Source organism: Hakea prostrata, chromosome 7, assembly GCF_041222555.1.
Source record: "Hakea prostrata isolate BN-2017 chromosome 7, UWA_Hpros_2, whole genome shotgun sequence".
Lineage (NCBI taxonomy): Eukaryota > Viridiplantae > Streptophyta > Magnoliopsida > Proteales > Proteaceae > Hakea > Hakea prostrata.
Window position 1 is genome coordinate 42,277,926 of NC_142606.1, and position 23,206 is coordinate 42,301,131.

A 23,206-nucleotide genomic window follows, 5' to 3' on the forward strand; every position below is an offset into this window, starting at 1 on the left:
TTTGTGAGGTTTTGTTAATCTAGGTTGGTTTTGGATATCACCATGGATTTCTTGAATTTTATACTAGTCTCTTGTTTAAAGTCTTACTTGTTTTAATTCATATATTTATTATGCTTTGGTTGGCATGAGTAAGTCTATATGGTGGGTTATTACCTTTTGTGGAGATTGTATACTTTGTTTTTCATTTATCTATGGTGTGGTGATGTCCAAGTATGTCTTGTGTTTGTTTATCAGGTTTGCATATGTTGCAGTTTTAGGGGAGATGTTGCCCAAATTTTTATGACTCTTATTCTGTTTGTCTCTGTTATGAGATATATGCCTGGTGTGTGCATGTGTGCTCTTCATGGTTATATGAGTGAGTTGTGAATCATGAGTTATTGATTAGGGTTTCTCTACCTGGTGCAGTTTGTTGCATGGTGTATCTGCATGGAGTCCTTAGTGTTGCATAGTTAGTGCATGTCTAGGTATTTTGCATATTTGTTATTTGCTTTGTATTGTGTTCTCTGTGTTTTTTGTGTGTGCAGGTACACTTGGATGATGATAGTCGTAATCCAGTTCACTATAGTCATTTTGGATGTACAGATTAAGGGGGAGATTGTTGGGGGGTAATCTGGACTTTTTATTGTTTAAGTGAAATTGAACCGGTTGGTTCAATTGATGGTTCATTGCTATGTATAGCTTTATCCTTGGTTCACTCTCATTCTAATATGCAAAAAACGATTTGGGGATTTTTCCTCGTTCTTGCGATTTGGGGTTCTCGGTGAAGCTTCCATGGCTGCCATCTTCAAGCTCCTGCAACGATGATTCTTGGAGGTTCTTTGAGACGCTCGGTTGGGGCTTTTGATCAGTGATGTTAGAAGGTCACTCGACGGAAGTATTGGCTCCTGTTGTCACCTGTATCAGGTGTTATCATAAACTCTCTCTTTCTTCTCCTTCTCTGTAATCTCCTGAATATAGTGGATTGGATTCGAATTTGAATCCCGGAGACGTAGGCAGTCATTGCCGAACTCCGTCATCATCTCTCTCTCATTTGATATACCCTTGCATGATTCGGTCCATACTAGGTTAGGGAATGTGTTAATTCGGTCACAACTGACCTCAAAATCAACTGAGACCAATTGTCTTGTATAGCGCTCGCAATAAATGAAACAGGTTTTAAAGTTTTTTCTATAGCATTGATCAAATCGCATAGCTTTGATTTTTGGACCTCCAAGAAGAGCAAGTTTTCCGACAATAAGGAAGAAAGTAAGAAAGGGCCTTTCAATTCTCAGGACTGTAAAGAGAAACACTCTGGGGCTGGGGAAGGGTGAACACTGGCCATTCCTCAAGTCTGTTTTAGAAGAAAAAAAAGAAATTTCTCTTTTTCACAGCTCTCAAATTTGCGAAATGGGATTAGAGTCGGATATGAGCAGGGCTGAATTTGTAAATTTACAGACTCTAGACCAAGAGTTTGTACGAGAATATATATATATATATATATATATATATATATATATATATATATATATATATATATATATTTACAAATGCAGTTCCAAACTATTAATTTAAACAGTTTAATGTATAATAGAAAAACATCCAACAGTAGCACTACTGCATAGAAGAAAAAAATCCAAATCTGATGTCTACGCTATATTGTGAAATGCGACTGGATTTAAGAAAATGAAATATGTAAAGTTGACATAATAAATGTCTTTCATTTAATAGTATATATGTATTTACAATATGTTTTAAGATCGTATAATCACGGGAGTTTATTTAATACATATAAAATGAGTCAAGGTCAAAGACCAGCCGTATAGTTGACTCCGGTGGCCGGCAACCACGAATCTCCAACGATAAACATGGCCATAGTAAATTGTTCAGCTTCACTAGAGTTTCTAATGGCATGGAAACCATGCCATTTGACCCTCTCATCCAATTCAGCCCTTGGGCCTTCATTCCTGTATTCCCCGTAGTACAGAGTATCCAGGGCAAATTGCCCTTGCCACTCTAGCCAACCTTTGGTGTTGATGGCATCACTCAGGTAGCTTTGCATGAAAACAGTATGTTAGAAAGGCCGCCATGGTCGGCCTAGGTAGGTCGAACTAGGACCAGAGGCAAGATCCGCTGTGACATTGCAAAACTGAAAAGAGAACCCATCTTTTCCTTTGGGATCATCACAACCCTGGGCAGTGATCGTGTTCTGCTGCCCAGGCAAACCTTTCCTAGCCAAGATTTGGCATTGTTGAAAGACCACAGTGGCTCGACCAAATATAAAGTCAACAGTGCCAGAGATGTGACACTCACGGTAGAACTGATAGTTGAGGTGTGCATAAAGAGTGTCCTGGTATCCATTGATGCCACATCTAAAGAATACAGACTTGTGATCGTGTTCTGCTGCCCAGGCAAACCTTTCCTAGCCAAGATTTGGCATTGTTGAAAGACCACAGTGGCTCGACCAAATATAAAGTCAACAGTGCCAGAGATGTGACACTCACGGTAGAACTGATAGTTGAGGTGTGCATAAAGAATGTCCTGGTATCCATGGATGCCACATCTGAACTCGACAGCAATGCTACTGCCTAACCATTTTGAGGTCCTGCCGTGTTTTCAACGGTATGGTCTCTAGCTATGAACCCTTTACCAAACACAGCTGCAAACACCAATTTAACAAATCAAAGAGTTAAAAATATGATCTACAATTCTCGAAGATGTTCCTAACTGGCACACACCTTAACCACTTTGACTGAAGCATATTATGTGCCCTATGTTTCTCTCCGGTTTATATGTTCTGCATGGCTCAATTACAAATGACCATGTTATGTGGTTCTTGGTTTCTCGTGATCCACGACATATTATTTGTGTCCATTTACCATAAAGCTTGAGATCCACAAGAGTCTTAAAATAACTCTAAATCTATATTTTCATTTTGCTAATTGAATGTCCAAGTAAGAAGAGCATCTTTTATCAATATAATATTTCCTTTTTGAAATAGAATTGCGTCCTTACATTTTGAATGAACTGGTCTATTTATTTAAATCAAACGTTTAAGCAAAGAAGATGACCTACTTTTATTCTTTCTATGATTACAGTTGTTAGAAGCCCATGCTACTATCCACTAATTTATGTTTTATTGCTATTAGTATTCAAATGCACAAACCTAAAATGAAATCAACTGTTGAGTCTTACTGTTATTGGGCATTTATTTTCTCCACTAATCACAACATACCGGATAACTCCACCAATTAACAGTCAAAATGACTTCCAAGCAAGCAATCAACATCAATTGAATATAAGGTGAAGAGAAAAAATAAAAAAATCAATGGCTAGTTATTTTAATAATTATTAAAAAAATTATTTATATACTCACAATCTTAAAGCATTAGTTTTTCTTGAGAAGTTCTTGTTCGGAAAAGGTGATCGAACGCTGCTCGACTCGAAGTTATCCTCAATTTTCAATGAATAATTCTTTCGCACAAGTAAGTGGCTCCCTCCATCTTTATTGATTTCTTTTTATTTGAAGAAATTTGTTTCGTTCTTAAGGATCGAACGAATTATATTTTTTAGGCGAAAATTTGATAATTCGTCTCTCGTTTTTCAAAAATTAATGTTTTGATCTCGATACATTTTTCTTTGCTTTGAAAAAGAAGAAATCATGCTTTATGGGTCATGATTACTTGAAAGGAAGTTGTTACCAAATCGCCTTTCGAACATTGTTTTACTCAATTTTTTGAGAATTGTAGCAGCAAGATTGAGACTTTGCCTTCTTAAATAAAAGCAAAAGTCGTCAGAATACTGTCAGATGACATCGTCTTTTCTTGTTTATTCTTAACATTTGATTCAATTTAGATTATAAAACGATTGGTTACAAATTGCCTTGGAAAGGAAGTTAAGCTTCTCTCTTACTTTATTGTCAGAATGTCAAGGAATCAAAGCAACATACCTATTGAATTGTTTATTTCAATAAAGGAAGATTTGACATGCTTTAACTTTTTCTTAATGTTGGTTATTTTGTAAGTGACGTCATTGTCATTCTATATGCTGGTTCGAGTTTAGGAGAATTGGCCTCCAACTTATTACAATTCTTTTTTGGACTCGGTTTTTTGAGATGGACATAAAACAATTTTATGTTTAAAGAGTTTTTGAAGAAAAAAAAAACTTTATTTGAGTTTGATGCAAGGTGCTGTCGTTTTGCAACTTTGCAAACTCTGTCAGATGTTATTAGTGTTAGTGTGTTGCACAAATATGTGAAGCAACATTGACAAAACGGCTGATTGAATTTGAGAGTGCAACATCAGGGGCCAAGAGATCAAAACATCTTCTGATTCCCATTGGCTCATGGTAATGCATGTGAGAGAGAATTATATCTTTCTGAAAAACATGGATGGGGTACAACTGCTTCAATCAAAATCGGTATTCCTTTAATTTCTCGGGCTTGTGGGACTTGCGTATCCACAGAACTGCTAATTTTTATGGCATTGAGGGTGGGATTTTGTAGAGCTGCAGGTTTGTATGGCTCTCTTTTCCCAAGTAATCCACGTCTCGAAGATATTGTTTTCCTTAATCATCTAGTAGTATCTCCCGAACCGATTGAGCTCCAATTCCGAAGTAGAATGGAAGGAACGTGTGCTCTTAGCTTCTTCCTCCAGAAGCTTCTATGTCTAAGTTTGTAGAATTACCTTCGAGAGGAAATCCTGTCAAGGGACGGGATTCTTCCATGGTTTTAGAAATATATATATATTCAATTGTGTAACTGCTAGTGGACAAAGGTCACTATCCTCTGATGAGGAAAAGCCAACAACAACAGTATCCGGAACGGAAGTAGCAACCAATGCTCAGATTTCCATTTGAGCCCACATGCTGGTGCAGAATGTGAATTGCATGCTGCTATATATGCTTCCAATAAAGATACTGCAAGAAAGTAAAGGCTGTGAGATGCCTGTGGGTTATGTCCAGATTCCTGTGGGAATCTCTGGTCCATTGTTGCTCAATGGAAGGGAATATATGGTGCCTTTTGGCAATCACTAAAGGTCGTGCGGTGGCTAGTAACCACAAGCGGTTTTTTTAACTCATGGACAAAGTTGCGTTTTGATACCTCTTCAATTCTTCACTTTGAATTGATATTGAGGTAATAGAAAAACGGCCTTTCCCGGCGATATTGCTCTCAGCCATGGGCCACTTCTGTGGGATTCACATCCTCTATAATTCATTTCTCTGCAATTCCCTACAATTCTCTCATAGGATTGTGCCATGTGGCATTTAAGTAATTTAACGGTTATCCAATTTAAACTAAATTTGAATTGTATTTAAACCCACCCATAAATTTGAATTTTATTGAAACTCTAGTTTGTTGGGTAACCGATGGATTACTTAAATGCCACATGACACAATCCTACGAGGAAATTGTAGGGAATTGCAGAGAAAGGAATTACAGAGGATGTGAATCCCACTTCTGTGGCAGCAGCAATAGTTCAGGGGCCTCATGGTAACTTGCTTAGGCCTTACCTCTGCTGCTCTACTTCTCTGAAGCTAAGATGAGCATCTTCAGTTAGTTTTTTAAATAATATATTCATGGAAGATTTTTTGCTTCAATCTGAGATTCAAGTTTTTGTGATAATGGGATTGATAATTTAAAGAAAAGAAGAGGAAAAGGAAAACCAAAGTGCCTTAAATGGTTTTTTGAATATTCCTCTTCCTTGCTTGATTTAATCAATCCATGGTCAATTTTTCAAACTGAATTCAAAAGATTAGATGCTTTTCTACATGAAATATCAAAACTGAAGTTATATGTTTTCTTTCTGATAATGCCATGATTATTGTCAATGTTTATATATTTTGATATGATTAGAATCAGTTGATCAAAAAATTTGTGGGAATTCGACCATAGATCATCGATCAATTTTATGAAAGATGAATGTGTTGAGATGGGAATTGTCCCTCTCTCTATCTTTTCTCCTTCGATTTCTTTATATTATTTTTTATATATATGAAGAAAATTGGTTATGAAATCTAGAATATGATTTCTCTTAAGTGGCTGGCTTTGTTAGCTGATTAAAGCCCCTTCTTGTGGTTTATATGCATGGTATATTAGATGGGTAATATTTGATTGAAAAAACCTCAAATTGAACCTTTAAGCCATGAAATTTGAAATAAGAGACCCATCTTTTTTGGGCTGCTATTTATTTTACATTTCTATTGTTAGTATACAAAAAGAAAGGATTCGAACAAAGTGTTGGCTTTATCACTGTCGAAATCCAGAAAGAAACTGCCACTTACTCTCTTCTATCAAGATTTTTTTTTTAACATTTTTGAAAGAAAAAAAAAAAGAGGGGAAAAGAGAGAACACCTAAACAAAGATATGCGTCCAATTAACCTGACCATGTTGGAGACCTTCATTGAGTCTAAAATCAATTCAAGAAAGAGAAACAAAATTTGGATGAAAGAGTCTGAATTTGTTCTATAGAAGACTATTGTGTTTATTATTATTATTATTATTATTATTATTATTATTATTATTATTATTATTATTATTATTATTATTATTATTATTATTATTATTATTATTATTATTATTATTATTATTATTATTATTATTATTATTATTATTATTATTATTATTATTATTATTATTATTATTATTATTATTATTATTATTATTATTATTATTATTATTATTATTATTATTATTATTATTATTATTATTATTATTATTATTATTATTATTATTATTATTATTATTATTATTATTATTATTATTATTATTATTATTATTATTATTATTATTATTATTATTATTATTATTATTATTATTATTATTATTATTATTATTATTATTATTATTATTATTATTATTATTATTATTATTATTATTATTATTATTATTATTATTATTATTATTATTATTATTATTATTATTATTATTATTATTATTATTATTATTATTATTATTATTATTATTATTATTATTATTATTATTATTATTATTATTATTATTATTATTATTATTATTATTATTATTATTATTATTATTATTATTATTATTATTATTATTATTATTATTATTATTATTATTATTATTATTATTATTATTATTATTATTATTATTATTATTATTATTATTATTATTATTATTATTATTATTATTATTATTATTATTATTATTATTATTATTATTATTATTATTATTATTATTATTATTATTATTATTATTATTATTATTATTATTATTATTATTATTATTATTATTATTATTATTATTATTATTATTATTATTATTATTATTATTATTATTATTATTATTCAGTCTCATGATTCTTGTGTCATTGATTCTTGGTCTTATAAATAAAAAGACATGTCTCTTAGGTTTCTGTTTCATATCAAGTGATTCATATCAGTTTTAAATTTTGTGGATTCTAATAGAGTGAATGATACGGACAAAGAGTATATTAATTATAAAACCTACATGAACAAGCCTGAAGGGTATGTCATGAGAGGTTTTGAAAGACTATAGATCAATTTAGTCATTTGATCTTAAATAAGAACATAAATTATGGTACAAAAAAATTTGACGAAATAAGTAAAGAGCTTTGGGTTTCAAACGAGTAACTTTGATAAATGCTTGTACTATAAGTTTGTGTCAAATAAGGTCATAATTATTTGCTTATATGTAGACGACATGCTTATTCTTGGTTTTGATCATTCTGTAGTGAGTGACATCAAAGAAACCTTAGCTAAAGAATTTGATATGACGGATCTTGGTGTTGTAGACATCATTCTTGGCATGAAAGTAAGTTTTTTTTTTTTTTTGCAGGAATTACCCTTAACCAATCTAATTGTATTGAAAAACTACTTTCTAGATGGGGATATAGTGGATGCAAACTAATAGAGACACCATATGATTATAACAGTCTGTACCAAAAGATGGTAAAGCTATGAATCAGTTAAAATATTCTAAACTGATTGGTAGTCTTATGTATGCAATGAGTTGCACTAGCCCAGACATAGCCTATACAGTAGGCATGCAGAGTTGCTTCACATGTAATCCTAGTACAGAGCATTAGAATGCCCTCAAAAGGTTAATGAGATATCTTAAGGATACTACAAAATATACTCTTCTCTAAATTGGACATCCTTAATTTTTGGAAAGATAATTCTGATGCATCTTATTGCTCAGAAATAGAAATAGTAAATTTACTAGTGATTATTCTTACACTAGGTGAAGTGGCTATTAAGAGGAATTATATTCTCTAGCCTCAGAAGAGATAAGGCAGAGAGTGGATAAAAGATCTGATCCTGGATATTCCTATGATTAACTTGAAGTTTGTTTTGTGATAATCAAGCAACAACAATGATAGCTAATACCTCACTTTTTAATAGTAAGAGGAGACAAATTAGGCCAATGCAGATTGTGTTGAATTATCTAATAAAACAAAAAGTGATCACTTTTGTTGATCAATATAGAACATGGCAGATACCCTTACAAAGAGATTGAAATACAAATTGAACATTCAAAATTGTGGGGAAGATGGGGTTAAAGACCATATAGATAGATAGGTCTTAATCCAATTATATGTTATTTTGAATTATTGAAATTTCATCTAGCCATAGTTAGCATTCATGACAATTTGCATATTTCAGATAATTTGGCATGATTGTGGAGTATAGAGGTTTGTAAAATCATTCAACATTGATGATATAACAACCTTTGTATGAAGCTTGATTAGCTTATCATTCCATTCAAGGAATATGAAAATTGTTGATATGTTTCAATGATGTTATTGTTATCTTTATATCATTCCACATCTGATAATATGTCTTCCATAGAAAGGTTTATCATTCCAAATTTGATGATATAACCAATAAACTATGTTGGACACGATAACTCTAACATTCCAAATAGAAACATGGAATGCTTCTTTGTAAAAGAAACCTTTAGATCTTGTTATTGTATAGAAACTTGATGAGAATGCAAATTATATTGAACATGATTTCAATAGAAACATGGAATGGTTCTTGTAAAAGAAACCGTTTAGATCTTGTTTTTGTATAGAAACTCTATGAGGATGCGAATGATTTTTCAGTCATCATGTGGGTTGTACTAAGTTCTTTTGATTGAGCTAGAAACTTATGCAAATGATTGAATTCATATATTATGAAATTCATATTTTGATGAATTTGCAATGAATGACGAAAATGGAGGAGCGAATCCAATCATCTGGTTTGATGAAAAGATTTATTGGACAAGTAAAATCACTCAAAGCTGTCAGGATGGATCTCGATAGGAAAGATTCACTTTAAGAGTAAATCGTTCAAGGATGCAATGAACAGTTGTATTGTTCTATGTGAGAATAAGTAATTCAATCCAATAAGAACTTCTAATTATATTGGGTTTAGATTTGTTCTAAAACTCAAGTTTGGATTCACAGTGTTTTTTTGGATTTTATTGAATACTATTCTTTTTTGAAAAGTTATGAATGATTCTGTATTGAGTTTGAACATTATATTTCTAGGACTATTGCTAGAGCCATATGTAGAACATAGGAGGAGATTGTTGAGGTATTTGAGTTATACCCAACTTGTGTTGAGGTACTCAAGTAATACCCAACTTATTGTTGAAGTATTTGAGTCATACTCAACTTATGTTCTAATATGAGCCATTAGATTAGTTATGATCTAACGGTGTAATGTGTCTTTATAGGAGAGTCCAATTACCAATAGATCTCAGTATTTATTCTATAAATACTAGCTGGAAGCAGCGGTCTGGGTATTCCAAACTAGATACTCAGGGTGTAATGCTTTAAGCAACCTCGTGCTTAAACCCTAACCCTAACAATCTTAAAGCATTAACTTTTCTTGAGAAGTTCTTGTTCAGAGAAGGTGATCGAACACTGCTCGACTTGAAGTTATCTGCAATTTAGAGTGAGTTAACTCCTTCGCACAAGTAAGTGGCTCCTTCTATGTTTACCTGGTTTCTTTCTAAAGAATAGAATTTTCTTTTAGAAATTTGTTGTAATTCTTGAATGAATTAGGCGGAACAATTTTCGTTTCGATTAAGAAATCCGATCAGTCGTAACACTCAATAACGAGTATTTTGGATGAATGACCAGGCATAATGATCAACGTTAAAGGGTACTTTAGTTCCTACAGGTTATTATAATGATTGAACTTTTAACAAAGTAGTCATTCTTTTTTCTCTTTCCTGAATTGAGTTCCTTTTTTGGTCATGCGTTGAAATTGGAGATAATATTAACTCGTTTGTAGAGAAACAAAAGCAAACGACTTTATTGTTCTTAAGGTAGACATAAAGTTTTTCCTTTTTGGAATTTATTCTGACAACCATACCTTTTGGTTAACCTGACAATGACCTTTTTTTCTTGGAATTAGGTTTTTGAAGTAGACATAAAGTGTTTTTATGTTTAAAAGGTTTTTAAACAAAAGACTAACGACTTTATTGTTTTTCGATTTTCTAAATCAATTTTATTCTGTTTCTCCCTCTTTCATGCATTGAACTTTGGTAAGGAAACGTATGAGTGTAATCAATCTCTGTTTCCGATTTCCCTTTGTTGTAATTCCCTGCTTTGAAAAGAAGGTAACATAAATATTGTTTTGATACATTTGTTGATTCTGACAATAAACAGTGATAAAGCAAAGAAAGATTAGACATTACTTTATTTCCCCTTTTCTCTCTTTTCCAACTGTACATCATAATTTTGAAAAGCAAGATTTGATGATGTTTTGTAATTTGGTAATGAAAGTCTGATTATGATTCGATTATTTCTATATGCTGGAATCATGACGACTGATAACACTGAGCCTAGATATTTTGTAGCCATGGTAGGCGCAAAGGAGGTCAAGACCAGTACTTCTTCAGATTGGTGGTTGGACTCAGGAGCTACATGTCATGTTTGCCACAATAAGAACTTGCTGACTGACAACATCAAAGTTTCAGAGACTATAACAGTTGTAAATGGAGCATCAGCCATGGTAACCCATAGAGGAACTGCAAATCTGATTCTATCTTCAGGTAAGAAACTAACTTTAAAAGATGTTAAAGTAGTTCCTAATTTAGAAAATAATTTAATTTCACTTAGCCTTTTATGCAATGCTGGCATGTGTATTTCTTTTCATAGTGGTAGTATAACTTTAATTGTTAACTCTCACTACTTTGGACGTGCTTATCTAATTAATGGTATGTATAAACTAAGTTTAGGAAATGAGACCATAAACCATATTAGTTCAAACTTAATTGATCCTATTACATTTCATTATAGATTGGGACATGTGAACTATAGGAAGATGGTCCATTTTTCCAAAATTTATAACATACCATTAGATAAGTCTAAAGGTTTTAACGAATGTGAAGTGTGTGCCCAAACAAAATTACTAGAAAACCTTTTCGTCAGGTTTCTAGAAGCACACAACTTTTAGAATTAATACATTTTGATCTTTGTGATTTTAAAAATTTCACAACTCGAGGAGGACGGAAGTATTTAATTACCTTTATAGACGATTTCTCCAGATATTGTCCTATTTATCTGTTAAAATCATAAGATGAAGCATTTGAAAAATTCAAGACTTTTAAGAGTAGAGTTAAAAATCAGTTAAATTTGAAAATTAAACAACTTAGAAGTTGTTGGTGCAACCTAGAGGGGGGTGATTAGGTTGTACCTAGTGGTTTATACCAAATTCTCGGTTTGGTTGCAATTTCGAAATGAATTAACGATTCAAAAAGAAATCTAATGAAAACATCAATCACAAACACAAAATTTATTGTGGTTTGACTCTACGAGTCTACGTCCACTCCTCTCTTAGCCTCAAGAGAGTATTTCCACTAACGAATCTCTTTCAATACAATGGGTAGAGAATCAAACCCTTACAATCTTCGTTACGGGGCAAGAGTACCCTTTACAATCTTTGTTCATGGACAAGAGTACCCAATACAATAAATTCTAATCAACCTAGACTAGAATTAAATAATCAATTCAAAATACAAAAAGTATTAGATATTACCTATCAAAGGAGAGTAACACTTTACCCTTTGAGTGCTAGTGATGCAATGAATGAATCAAGAATAGCAACCATCAATATACTTCAGCGGCTTTCAATAACTCCAAGCTTTGCTTCAGTAAAAGCTTTAACTTTGGAATATCCCTCAAAGTCAAACGGAGTTGGGAGGACATCAATAATGAGGAAAACACCATGAATTTGCTTTTTCACTTGTGAGTGAATATGTATTTGATGGGGGAGAAGAATAATTCTCAAATGGGGGTGATTGAGCTTTTATAGACCTCAATTCACTGCCCTCCCCATTTCCCCAACGGATATAAAATCTCAGCGAGATTTTAGTCCAGACGGTCAGCCGTCTCAAAAGTATCCGTTGAAAACAGCTATTGAGGATATTCTCTTTAAACTAGCCGTTATATTCAAATCAGGGCCAGACGGACGTCCGTCTGACCTGAACTGGCCCAGACAGGCGTCCGTCTGGCCTTCTGTTGTTTTTGAGAAACAGAGTCATTAGAACAGACGGTCGACCGTCTGAGCTCTGTTTTGCTGAACAGTTTTGGGCTGGGACATGGCTTGGGTTTTTGGATCTTTTTGTCAACCCTAAGCGTTGTACACCTTACTAACATGTCCTAGGTCACTCTATTAACATGAATTACATATTATGAATGCATTTACGTGTGTGTGTATGCGAAGGTGTCCTAAGCCCTAAGTCTTGATCTTTGACTTGGTCTTTGGCTTGATCTTGATCAACGGTCTTGATACTCCTCTTGACTTTGGTTCTTTGTCTAAGATGGTTTGAGTTGATCTTGAGCTTGACTTTCCGGTAATTTCTTTGATTCGGTTATTTACATCGAGTTTCTCTGTAGTGATGAGCTGGACAAAACATATCTACATGGAAACATTAGTAGAGTGTTTGTCATCATCAAAACTGATTGGAGACTGATGTGGCAAATTCTGACATGGCATTTTCCAACAGAAGTGATAGAGAAGGTGAATATTCTTTGACAGAGTTCAAAACTTTTTGTGCCTCTAAAGGTATAATTTTTGAAACTATTGCACCTTACTCACCCCAATCAAATGGCATAGCTGAACGTAAAAACAGGACGTTAACAGAATGTTGAACTCCATGTTGTTGACTGCTGGCATGCCTTCCTGTTATTGGGGAGAAGCAGCATTAACTGCGAATCACATTCTAAACAGGTTACCACACTCAAAATTGATTGAGACTCCATATGAACTATGGTATAAACATCCTTGTAGAATTGACCTCTTAAAGACCTGGGGTTGTATTGCTTATGTAAGGATACAAGATCCAAAAAGACCAAAGGTAGGACCTAGAACAAACATTTGTGTATACCTAGGATGTGCAGAAGATAATGTTGCAGACCGGTTCTTGGATCTATCAACCAATGTGGTGATAGAATCTAGGGATGCAATGTTCTTTGAAGATAAGTTTCTTGGAAATCAAGGCAGAACCCCTGTCCAACAGAAATGGTTACAGAATCGATAATGGAATCTGAAACAATAAATGTTGACACTAATCCCAGTTTGATCATTGAAGCAGAACTTAGGCTTACCTCTAAAAGAGATAGAGTACCCAAAATTTTGGTGATGACTATGTAACCTACCATTTAGAGAATGATCCATCTACCTATAAGGAAGCAATGAGATCTAGGGATTCTTTGCTATGGACAGAGGCAACTAATGATGAGATGCATTCTTTACAACAAAATAACACATGGACATTAGTTGATTTACCTAAAGGTCCAAAAGTGTAGGTTGTAAATGGGTATTGAAGAAGAAACTAAATCTTGATGGTTCTGTAGCTCGGTATAAAGCACGTCTAGTAGCTCGTGTAGCTAAGGGCTATACTCAAGTTAGTGGGGTGGATTACTTTGATATCTACTCACCGGTCTGCCATCTAGCCACGATTAGAATTCTTCTTGCTTTGATATCTATTGAGCACTATGTTGTGCATCAAATGGATGTAAAAACAGTCTTTCTCAATGGAGACCTAACTGAAGAAATTTACATGAACCAACCTGAAGGGTATGTCATGAAAGGTCTCGAACATAAAGTTTGTAAACTAAACAAATCTTTATATGGTCTTAAACAAGCACCTAAATTATGGCATCAAAAATTTGACAAAACAGTAAAAAGCTTTGGGTTTCAAACTAGTAACTCTGATAAATGCCTTTACTATAAGTCTATGTCAAATAAGGTTGTAATTATTTGCTTGTATGTAGACGACATGCTGATTCTTGGTTCTGATCATTCTGTAGTGAGTAACATCAAAGAAACCTTAACTAAAGAATTTGACATGACGGATCTTGGTGTTGTAGACACCATTCTTGGTATGAAAGTAAGTTTTTCTGAGCAAGGAATTACCCTTAGCCAATCCAGTTATATTGAAAAACTACTTTCTAGATGGGGATACAGGGAATGCAAATTGGTAGAGACACCATATGATTATAACAAAAAGCTTCTACCAAATACTAGTAAAGCTATGAATTAGTCAGAATATTCTAAAATGATTTGTAGTCTCATGTATGCAATGAGTTGCACTAGGCCAGACATAGCCTATACAGTAGGCATTTTGAGTCACTTCACATGTAATCCTAGTACAAGCCACTGGACTGCCCTTGAAAGGTTAATGAGATATCTTAAGGGTATTACAAACAATAACCTTTTCTATACTGGACATCCTCCAATTTTGGAAGGATATTCTGATGAATCATGGTGCTGAGACATAGGAAACAACAAATCCACTAGTGGTTATATATTTACACTAGGTGGAGCAGCTTTTGCGTGAAAATCTAAAAGACAGACTTGCATTGCTCTGAGCTCTATCGAATCAGAATTATATGCTCTAGCCTCAGCAAGGGATGAGGCAGAGTGGATAAGAGATTCGATCCTGGATATTCCATTGGTTAACTTGAAGGTAACTTCTTTGAGTTTGTTCTGTGATAATCAACCAACGACAATGATAGCTAATAACTCACTCTATAATAGTAAGAGGAGACAAATTAGGCTAAGACAGGCCGTGCTGAATTATCTTATTGAACAAGGAGTGATCTCTTTGATTGATGTAAGATCAAAGAAGAACACGGCAGATGCCCTTACAAAGATCGAACATTCAAAACTGTGGGGGAAATGGGGTTAAAGACCACATAGGTAGGTCTTAATCCAAAATTCTATGTTATTTTGAAGTGTTTCGAATATGATATAGCCATTGTTAGCATTCATGACAATGTACATATTTCAGATAATTTGGTAAGATTGTGAAGTATAAAGCTTTGTGAAGTCATTCCACTTTGATGATGTAACAACCTTTATATGAAGCTTGATTACCTTATTATTCCAAACAAGAAATATGGAAATTGTTAAATATGTTTCAATGATGTTATTGTTATCTATACATCATTCCACATCTGATGATATGTCTGCCATAGAAAGATTTGTCATTCCAATTTTGATAATACAATCAACAACTATGTTAGATAAGATGATTATAACATTCCAAATAGAAACATGGTATGGTTCTTGGTAAAAGAAACCATTTAGATCTTATTCTTGTAGAGAAACTTGATGAGAATGCAAATGTTCTTTCGGTCATTATGTGGAAATGTACTAAGTTCTTTTAGTAGAACTAGATACTTGTATATATGTATTGTCTAAATAATTGGATTCATTTTCTTATGAAATTCATTGACAATTTACAGGAAATGACGAAAATGGAGGAGAGCAACTTAATCTGGAGCTCGACGAGGATGATTTACTTGATGAGTAAAATCGCTCAAGGCTAGAAGGAACTATTAATTGTCCATACAAATTAAATAGTTTATGTAGAACCTTAATTTGATTTGATTTTGTTTAGATTGATTCTAAAACTAATGATTCTAGTTTAAAGTATTCATTTGAATTTAATTGGATATTATTCAATTTGGAAAGTTATGAATGATTCTGTACTGAGTTTGAACATTACATTTCTGGGACTAATCCTAGAGCCATATGTAGAACATAGAAGGAGATTGTTGAGGTATTTGAGTCATACCCAATTAGGTTGAGGTACTCAAGTTATACCCAACTTATTGTTGAGGTAATTGGGTCATACTCAACTTATGTTCTAATATGAGCCATCAGATTAGTTACGATCTAACGGTGTAATGGGCCTTTGTAGTAGAGTCCAATTACCAATAGAATTCAGTATTTATTCTATAAATACTAGTTGGAAGCTGCGGTTTGGGTATTCCAAACTAGATACTCAGGGTGTAATGCTTTAAGCAACCTCGTGCTTAAACCCTAACCCTAACAATTATGTGGTTCTCGACTTCTCGTGATCCACGACATATTATTTGTGTCCATTTACCATAAAGCTTGAGATGACCTACTTCTATTCTTCCTATGGTTACAGTTGTTAGAAGCCCATGCTACTATCCACTAATTTATGTTTTATTGCTATTGGTATTCAAATGCACAAACCTAAAATGAAATCAACTGTTGAGTCTTACTGTTATTGGGCATTTATTTTCTCCACTAATCACAACATACCGAATTCTCCACTAATTAATAGTCAAAATGACTTCCAAGCAAGCAATCAACATCAATTGAATATAAGGTGAAGGGAAAAAAAATAAAAGAATCAATGGCTAGTTATCTTAATAATTATTAAAAAATTTATTTATATACTCACAAGTATACTAATCAAGAAAATTACAAACTAAAGGTATATAACTCTATATCATCGTTTATGCCTTCCTCTGGTTTTTTGATTAAAACAGAGTTTAGACATTGAAGAACTCATTAGTGTGTCAAAATCCATTCCTCTGTTCCCATTGCATTTCATGCTTTTAAGCTGAAATTCTCCCCGACTGAATGGTGAGGTAATTGACATCCAACACCAACTGAGCTACTGACATCTAACACCAACTGAGCTACTGGGAAGTAAAAGACTCCATGGGTTGCTATGGTTTGGGTTGGGAAGGGGCAAGGAATTTATGGCTTCCTTTTCCATGGTTTAGTTGTAGCCTGTAGGTAATGCCTTGAGTTAATATTTTCCCAAATTTTTGCCATGTTTGAGAACTTGCTTCACTAATTGGTCATACGCATTGTCAGCTCTGTTCAGATGACTAACAATTACATAAAAAGACTGGCCATCTCCTGTAACTGTACTGCTGTGAATTTTGGTTTAGTTCTACCATGGCTACTGACTGAGTGTGATTCCTCTTCTTTTTCATTAGAACTCAGCATGAAGTTTCATTGATACCAGTGAAAGACAGAACATGGTTCAATGAAGAAACTACCTGTGAGCTTCTAGAATCAAGACCCTCTCCTTAAAACAGAGCATTCCGGAGAAGGCAGAGAAGGCAGGATTCGATCACAAGACTTTTGTGACAATGGGGATCTTTTAATTCAGTATGCCCTTTGCTCTCATGCTCCATTGTGTATGGAACCATGATCGACTATTTAGACTTAACAAGGACTGTTTAGACTTAACAATTTTGTATTATGAAGGTTAGAATACTCAGGTACATTGTCAAAGTAATAAATATAAAAGTTTACTTACAGAGAGTAGAAGAATTGAAGGTACCCCAGCCGGTACCGTTGCTATGATTGCCGTATATAATTGTAGAATCCATTCCGTCGCCGACAAACACAATATTAGATTTAGATTGATCGACAATAACATATTCAAGATACCTCTCGCTCTTAATATAAATTACATAGTGTTGCGGAGCATTATTGGGAGCAGCATTAACGGCATCCATAATTTGCATAAAATCCCCTGTTCCATCTTTTGATACCACTGTAAATGCATTTGCTGCCTTCTGTAGTTGCATTGTCTGACCACCTCGGATCTCAGAGAAGTTGTAAAGTAGCACTATAAGCACTACTATAACATTGCTCACATCCATTAGAAGAACTAGCTAGTAGAAGAACAAGAAGAACAAAAGAAAAGACTGAACAATGAAAATATCAATTAGGAATAAGATTGTACTTAGAGAGAGGAAGCGTTTAAATAAGCAATGGATTAAATTTAGTTTACCTTGTTTAACCTTAGAAATGCATAAACACAAATTATTGATACCTAGTCATTTTTAACTACCAAAAAAAAAAAAAAACTATTTATTTCCACCACCCCTAAAAGAAAAACGGTAAGGGAATATTATTTTTTTCATTTATCTTTCAAATTATGACAATCAAATTGGTGACTTCTCTTTGAAACTTGAATCTAATGGGGAAGAGGGGGATATAAAGGTTTATCAGAAATGTCTTACACTAATAAAAATAACAGGATTTATATTCTATTTTTTGAGAAAGAATAAAACTATTCCTTAAACATCAAACACACAATTTTCTAAAAAAAAAAACGCGCAAACAAAAATTCATGACATGATTAACAAAAGAGGGGGAAAAAAATGAAGTGATTTAGATTTGGAAGAAAAGTATTTTTTTACGCATTCAGCTAGAATTGACTACAAGAATTATGACCCTTTTTTATCCCCCAATTTCTTTCTTTCTTGTTTTTTTGTCACCATTTACTTTCATGTTGTAATAAATCGTGTCTCCAAAACATAAGAGAGATAAGTGGAGACAAGTTCATTAGAATAGGAAAGTTAATTTTTAAAATTAAACCATGTGTCCACTTTCCTTTTTGTCACCATTTAAAACAAGTACTAAAAATATGTTTGAAGTTAATTTAATTTAATTTACATAGTTTAATAGTGCAAATAAATTCAATAACTTTTACCCAAAATAAACAGAAATGAGTGAAATCTATTTATTTTTCAATATTTCTTAAATAAATAATTCTCTTTATTTATTTTTCCAATCATTACCATTAAGTTGATATCTTCAACAAGGGGTTAGGATATAAAGGTTTTTCACAAGAGACGTTAAATACAAACAGTTTGAACCAGAACTCAAATCGTGATTAGCAAAGAAGCAAGAAAAAAAGAGTGGTCAAATTTAGAAAGCAGTTTAATCTCCTTTTTTATTCTTTTTCTTTTTTTTGACACATTCAGAATTGGGAAGAATCACGAGATTTAATCCTCCATTTTTTTTTTTCTAAACTTTCTTTTCCACCCAAAAGGTGAGAAAGTGACTTCAAACAACAATTTGCAATAAAACAAGGAATCATTATAAATCTTACAAAAAATAATAATAATATGGTATAAAATCAAAAGATTCTTTTTTATTTTTTAAATTGTGATTATTACAATTAGTAGTGGGTTTGAATATATGCCCTAAACGGGATAGTTCCCATCCCTAAGAATTGTGGATAGGCTTAATTATCCAAGAGAGCATAGAATGTTTTAGGGTTTGATAAAGACTTGTACTAATAAGGTTGGTAGCTTGTTTCTATCCATGCAAGATCGATGAGCAAGTTTTGAGAGATAAACCAACTTGTCCAATCCATTCCAATTCGTAGGATTCTGATTGGGTCCCTAAATGGTTAGGTCGAGTTGATTTCCAGATGAACAATCTTTTTGTGTTATTTTTTTAATTTTATTTTATTTTGTTTGAATTTGAGGTTCATCCTTACCATACACACACTTCAACTACATCTTCATAGTAGTTTTTATATAAAATTTAAATATATAATGGAGCTTCACCTTGACCCCAAAGAGATTCGGATTCTTAACCTCTTAATTTATGTAATAATTATTAATCATCTCACAACTAATTTTGCTCACTTCAATTGAAATCTGTATAATGCAAGATTAAGATAATAAAACAAACAATTTTTGATTTATTATTTAATAAAAACAATTATTTTACCAAAAAAAAGTTCTAATAAAAATGAGAGTTATTTACTAGTGGCTTCTTTAAGTGGAGGTGAAACTGAATGTACCTTTCTTAAGTGCCAAATATTGTTAGTTACACACTTAAAAGAGTGAGTAACTCGATGTTAAGTAGTTTAAATTTTCATAATTAAATGACCAAAATACCCTTACGTAAAGTGTTATGACCAAATTACCCTTATCATTGTCACTATCCATATATCTTCTTCCTCCACCTTACCTTACCACAATATTCAAAGACAGTGACCCGTTTTCTCTTATCCGATTTTCGTTTCACCTTATGTTTTATAGGTACAGAAAATATGGCTACCCTAGTTTCTATGGCAGATCTTAAAGCTACAAATCTGAAAATTGATCTCCTTATAGTGGTGTGGTGGATTCCGAAAGAGAGAGACAATGGATGGTGGTGAGTGAGTTCTAGTAGGGGGTTGGCAGTGGTTGGTACTTTTCAATAGGCAAGGTTTAGAAAGAAGATGGGTGAAGGGAAAATCCCCCCCTCGCCCGCCTAAGGGTTGGGCATGGTATTGTCATACCCCACCCAGCTAGATCCAGTCATACCCAAATATTTGTGGGGGTGATACATTACAAGACCAAGATTCAGTGTCAAATCCATATAATCACATGACATAGCATAATCAAAGGACAAGAATAAATCAAAATTCAATATTTAAAATTATAAAAACTAAATTACTAAATGAGGTTACGGTTATCCATTAACTTAAAGTTAAAAACATATCTAAAGTTAATAAAAAATGAGCATCAGAGTTTAGAGGAAGGAATTGTTTGCAATGGAATTCTAGGTTCTTCGAATTCTAGGTTCTTCGATGGAAGACGGCATCATCACTCTCTACATAAATAAAAGTGAAGATAAAACATAGGGCTCCGAGGGACACTATCATCTCCAAAGATATCGTCGGATCTCCATTAGTACCTAACTCCATAGGAGCAATTTGGGCATCGGCACCAAGCTCTATGCGAGTCCACCTCCTCATAAGTCACTCCCTCAAAATATTCTACTGACGACAAATCCTCTATTTGAATGGGATCCTCATAACCTATAGCAAGATCTAATAGAATATACACATAAAAAGAGTGAGTTCAACTCAACTACATTTCATGCATCCATTCTCAATTTCTTACATCACATATATGATTTATAATAATGAGATGAATAATAAAATGAATATAAAATTATGCTTTTAACTTTATCATGAGGTCTCTATGGTAGACACACATTAAGCTATACACTAGTCTCCTCTAGGTAGTCTCAATCACTCTTCCTCAACAAGACACGTCTATTGGGTTCTCTACGGTTGTTGGGTCAAATCGTATCAATCCATGGCTAGGGATATAGGTAATCATTCTCTCACATCACTATTTGGCATAAGAACCATTGCATGTCAAGAACAACTCTAGGCCCAATGCATGATCATACGGTCTCATACTAAATATGGTATAGATATCATTTCTCAACTGGAGGCATTTGTTGAACTCCATTTCTCAACCCTATGGTGGTATATATATATACGGACGTTCTTGGCTTCCCATGAAAAAATCGCGCATCGAGTTGAAAGTCACACGAGCCCAAACTCTATATATATGCAACCCTACCATCTTATGATGGCAGTTGGTCTGCTTGATACTCACAGGACCCAGCTATTGACATCACCGATAAACTGACTTCAATACCCTATCGGAAGGGTAGTAGTACTAATGGGGTTACCTAGCAAACACATCTAGAAGCCTAACATTGATGTACTTAGGTCTAAGTGCATAAATATATAGAGTTACAAGGGTAATGGGCGAACCCACAACCGTAGTTGGCATATAAATACAAGAGGACAAAGTCCCAAAATCACATCCACACATTCACATCATTCTCATATCATTATTCATGAAATATGAAAGTAGAATCAAATATAAATAATCTTACCTTCCGTTCGCGCAAAGTCACACACAATTTATAAGAGAATACAAGATATCAAATAATGAATATTTAAATAACACCATCAATCATACAAGATATGGTTAAGTATTCCCTCACCTTTCAAGCTAAAATCAATCTCCGAGTTCCAAAGAATTGTACAAAAGAGAGTGCAATTGACTCAAAATAACCCTAGAAACAATAGAAATTAAATAAGCAACAATCGGGGATCAAACAGGGTCAAAGGGGGTAAAATATGCACCCAAATTAGGGGGTGGGGGGCTGAGCCACACAGGGCTGGTCGATCGGCCCAATCAACCCCCCAGTCTAGGGCTTTGGCCATTGTGCTCGATTTCATCTAATTTGAAATCAACTTGCAATGGGACATTGGGGACTTCAATTTGACAACATTAGGGTCCCCAAACTACCTTTCAAACATCCCAATTGGTTTCCGTACGAAAACCCCAAACTTGAGGTCTTAGAGTCTGTTGCGGGTGTCTCTAAGAGGTTCGAATCAGTTTCAAATGCAAGTGATTGCATAAATCAATTCTCACAAAGGTTGGAAAACATTAATAGGGCAAGAACAAACATTCAATGTTGCCCAACAAAAACAACCACCACAACTATGCAAGAATCTCACCATAAATGCATCAAAAGAGAGGTTGTGAAAGGGGTTTTCAAGTCTCCTTACTTTATCGCATGATTTCTATTGTATCTCGAGACTCGGCACCACCAAAAGAGTGAAGAAGTTTCAAAATCATGAGCTCTCCTTCTCTTCCACATTCCCAACCTCTTCCTTGCATAAGCAATGTGTTTGTGGGGTTAGAGAAACGTAAAATAGGAACCCAAAATTTCGAATCTGCCACGAAACTGAGCATGGGTAGTCAATCGCCTCCGACCAACCGGTGCTATATCTTCTTTATGAGAAAGCCGATTACGACAGGCTTTGGAGGGTAAAAAGGTCATTTTTTAAGGGTTGATCAATGATATAGTTTATCTTGAATTTTGAGTCCTCTAGCATTGGTTTACAAGTATGCCAAAACCTCATTTTTATGCCTTCAATATTGACTTTCTCTCTCCTCTTGAAATCCATTAGAGTGATTGGGTCTTCATTGTGGTTATTCACCTTCATAGGTTAGCTTCCGAATACTCGGACTCAACTCGTATGGTCCAAAGTTGTCGTTTACTTGCACTTCGGATTCACTATTCTAAAACTAATGGGTTAAAGGGTTAGAAATTTAGGAGATTTCACAGAAGGTAATTTAGTCATAACACTCCTTTATGAGAAATGGTCATTTTATTTCAAATTAACAGAAAAAATAATAGTGGGTAATTTAGGTTTTGTGAAAAATGGGTTGCCAATAATTTTTCCCACTTAGAGGGGGAGACCAAGGCTTCACCCCACCTAAGTGGGCCATTAGTGACTTTTGAGCATAATATTTCTCTTTAGTGAGTTCCATTTAAGTTTCCAATCACAATATTGAGATCGAAT

General features: G+C 33.7%; 1 pseudogene; it reads right to left on the bottom strand.

The window, feature by feature from the left end:
- Positions 1 to 1,783: 1,783 nt before the first annotated feature.
- On the bottom strand, positions 1,784 to 17,900 carry LOC149011214 (putative pectinesterase/pectinesterase inhibitor 32 pseudogene; annotated as a pseudogene).
- Positions 17,901 to 23,206: the final 5,306 nt, after the last annotated feature.